The following is a 4,089-nucleotide window of genomic DNA, read 5'->3' as shown; positions in this document are numbered from 1 at the left end:
CAGGGTTGTTTGAGAGAGACCATGTTCAACCTATGCCTCCCACGGATTGATAAACCTTAGGTCATCCATTTGAGGGAAATTTGCTCCTGTCCTATAAACCTCTGCACTTGGAGGCCCAACAACGTCTACAAGAAGAAGGTTGCGTAGTAGACATCACGCGTCAGGGCGAAAAAGAAGATGAGCAGCAGTGAAATATGGAGACCAAGGACTCACCATCGGTGCCGGGTTCACGCGGCTGTACGGGGGTTTCCCGAACTGCCAGTCATCCCACAGGTTGGCCACGGAGATGTCGTTAACCCGGCGCACGACCTAGTCCGCCCCCAGCCGTAAGTTCGCCATGCGGTTGGGGTCCTGAAGGCCGGTCATCTGGCCGATGAGGTGGCTGCGCTGCTGCAGCGGCAGCACCCGGCGGACGATGAAGGCGGTGATGAGGTCGGTGCCGGTGAGCCCCTCCCGCTCCTTCATCACCGACACCCGCTCGCACAGGTTGAGCACCTCCTGCGACGGGTGCTTGGGGTAGTACCCCCAGTTCTATTTCCCCCTCGGCGGCGAGTTGACAAAGGGCGGCAAGTTGATGCGGTCCGCACCAAGGTTGCGGACGTAGAAGAAAGAATTCTGCCACTTCTTGGCAGAATCCTCCAGCGGCATCTTCGGGCAGTCAGCGCCTGACCGCTTGGAGTTGACGGTGGCCCCACACACGGACATCTCTCCGGCCTCGGCCCCTGCTGCTTCAAGGAGAAGAAGCGTACCCAGAGGTCGATCGAAGGCTCGACCCCCAGGTACCCCTCGCAGAGGGTGACGAAGCCCGACAGCTGCACGATGCCACCGACACCAAGATGATGGGGCTGGAGCCTGAAGAACTCCAGGAAGTCACGGAAGAAGCCGCTCGCGGGAAGCCCGAACCCGCGCTTGAAGTGCGGGAAGAAGACCACGCGCTCCGTGCCCTCGGGCCGCGGCTCCCGCTCTCCCCGCGGCAGGCGCACGGCGACCTCCGTCTCCCTCGGCAGGCACCTGGTGGTGCGAAGATAGGCGATGTCATCGTGGGTGACGGTCGAGCCCATCCAAGAGCCCGACAACAGCGCCATCGACAAAGATACGAGAGAAGAAAGAAGAAGGTGGCTACGAAGCTCTGCTCAAAGCGATGGGCGTCGCGGTGCGCGGCGGTCGCAAGAAGCAGAGGAAAGAAGACGAAGGCAGGGGCGCGAGCGAGAATGATTTCCACCGCCCCTCCTCGCCCCAATTTATAAGCCGCGGTTTGAAACGTGGGGGAGTGGGATCGTTTGCGCCCGCCTCTCCCACTTCCCCGCAATAATTGCGCATGTACGTGCGCAATAACTGCCTCGAGAAAGGCAACTGACTTGCGAACGCCGCAATAAATCTGCACGCGTGGGCCGAGGGCGCGCGGCCGCGGGCCCCAGCGCGTCGCCCTGTCCTGTCGCGCGCGTGGCCTGTCAGGCCCTTCCGGCTTCCAGGCGCCACGTGGCGCCCGCGCGAAGCCCAAAAGATTGCCTCAAAGATTCGGTGGACTCCTCGGTTTCCCGCCGCTGCCGGGATGCCGCGATCCAGCTTCCGGAAGCCGGCACACAGTGCGTGTTGCCAGACTCGACGGTCACAAAATCCGCCTCCTTCAAAGGGGGAAACTGCGAAGGCCCTCCCATCCGAAGACGACGGACCTTCACAGCTTCGGAGACTACTGTCGGGGGGATGAACCCCGGGCAGGCAACGGAACCCGGATCCTTTTCAAAAACAACGGGGCCAGTATCGCCCCTCAAGCCGACTCGCGCTTGGCCGGGTCGCTTGACCCGGCCAAGCCCCTCGACCCGGCTTAATCCTCGACCCGGCCGGACTCCTCAGCCCGGCCCCAACAACCATCTCAAGACAGCCGAGCCCGGCGCACCAAGACTTCCCCAACAAGCCAGCTTCACCCTTGGCGTGTTCTCCAACCCGGCCACGGGTCAGCTCCCGTCCCATCCCAGTCGTACGATGGGACGAGTCACCACCTACCGATGACGAAGACAATAGTGCCCCGCCCATGCCTCTGGTCAGCCGGGGCATGGCAACAATGCCCCGCTGACCAGGGCTGGCGTGGCCACAGTGCAACCATCGTCACCCATGGCGCCAGCAAGCGGTGACCTGACGGAGCGCCACTGTAGCCGACTCAACCCGGCCACTCCCTGACGATCGACAAGACGGCCAACAGTGCCCCCGTACCCGGCGGTCCCCATGCCCGGAGAACCCGGCGAGCCCTGACCCCCGGCGGGTCCCAGCGCCGGCTTCCCGGACAATGACAACCCGGCCCCACGGCCTTGTAACATTACCATCGTACCCCTAGGGGGTTGACCTATAAAACCCCCCAGGAGCCCTCATGCATAGGGCAACTCTTTCACTCGCACAGGCGATCACTCACCCATACGCACGTAGCAAGCAACACCCAAGGAGAGGGAGCAGCCTAAGCCTCGGCTCGCCTTCCTTCTTCCTCCATACAGCTCTAGGAGCAACTCTGTACTGATACACGTCAACTACACTTGGCAGGACTAGGGGTGTTATCTCTCCGGAGAGCTCCGAACCTGGGTATGTCTTGCGTCCAGCGCTCGCTCATGCCGACCCCGCCTCTGGAGTCCACTAGTGCCCTCGAGCCTCCTCCTATCTTTAGCCATCCCTTGGCATCTGCCGTGCGCCCATCACGACATCACCAAAATTGCGACGTGTAGTATCTGCACCCGAGCTCAAATGCTCTCCGATGATCAGTAAAATAAAAAAATACTAGTAAAAACTCAGAATTTTTTTGGGATTAACTTTGACAAATGTTTTATGTGTTTTTAAAGAATAAAAGAAAAGATTAGCTCCACATTTTTTAACTTCTCAATTTTAGGAGAGTTTTATAAAGAGTTAAAAAATAGGGAAAGAGTTAGAAATGCCCCAAGCTTCCCAGCTGCAATGCAACAAAAGCAGCAAAACAATAAATCGCAATATTTCGGTCTTTCTTTTTAGGAAACTCGTTCCATCTTTCTGTTTGCCTACTTTGCGCATCGAACCGCCTTGAAGCTTCGCGGTGCCCAAGCTATCAGCATCAACTAAAATTCTGACGTCTAGCGTGATGCTGATATAATTAAAATAATATCTGGTTCGTGTCATCGTGTGGATAGGAACGAGCGGCGCACTCGGGAGTGTCCGACGTGTACTCAAACCAGAAAAATATCGAAAAAACCCAGGAAAATATCAGCCGCAGACCATGTTCGGTGGATCGCACTGCCCGCTGAGCTGGCTAGCCTCCCAGCCAAGTTAAAGATACGCCGTGGCCTGTGGGTCCCGGAGGAGAAAGGTCCACAACCAGGAACGTGCATAGATTCTGCCCACTTGGCCAGCAGTGTCTGCAACTTGGCCTCAGATATTTTTTGCAACTTGGGGAGGCAAAATAATTTGACAATGACAGTTGTCTCTCCTTGATATTTAGGTTTCGGTTGTTTGATAGTCATATAAAATATACATGTCCTGGCCCCATGCTCCACCATTCGGATAGAGCATACAAAGATCAAGATTTTTTTGACAATATTGCTTAACAAGTGGAGTAACTTGTCTAGATTCCATGCAGAATTTTTTTTCACAGAATACACTTAGCAAGCAGTTGGGGTTTGGATGGTGTCCTTTTTCGGATCTTTGATAAGCTTTTTGAACATTAATTAGTGCAAGAGGGCACACCCTAACCCCTTGGTGCAAATAAGACGTTGCCCCTAAGATTACGCCTTTTTTGTTGTTGTTAGTATTGACAGTAATATACGTGTCTTCTTGATTTTTATGCTGGTACATGCCCGAGGTAAAAAGAAAAAAGAAAGATGACTTGGCCTAAACCAGAGTGGCCCGGATTCACTCAACTTCCCTAGTTCGCACATAGAAAATATATATCGAAAGCTCAACATAGTTTTGATGACATTCACTTGCATTAATCACACTAATGAAACGTGCTCTATACACAATAGAAAATAAAATCGAAAGGTTGTGAAATTAAATTGGCGGTACCATCGATAGATGCATGTTATATCTTTTTTCAATTTATGAACAATGAATTAGGGGTAGAGGACACAAGTGCGC

The sequence above is a fragment of the Triticum aestivum genome, chromosome 5D, assembly GCF_018294505.1.
Source record: "Triticum aestivum cultivar Chinese Spring chromosome 5D, IWGSC CS RefSeq v2.1, whole genome shotgun sequence".
NCBI lineage: Eukaryota > Viridiplantae > Streptophyta > Magnoliopsida > Poales > Poaceae > Triticum > Triticum aestivum.
This window is presented reverse-complemented; position numbering follows the sequence as displayed.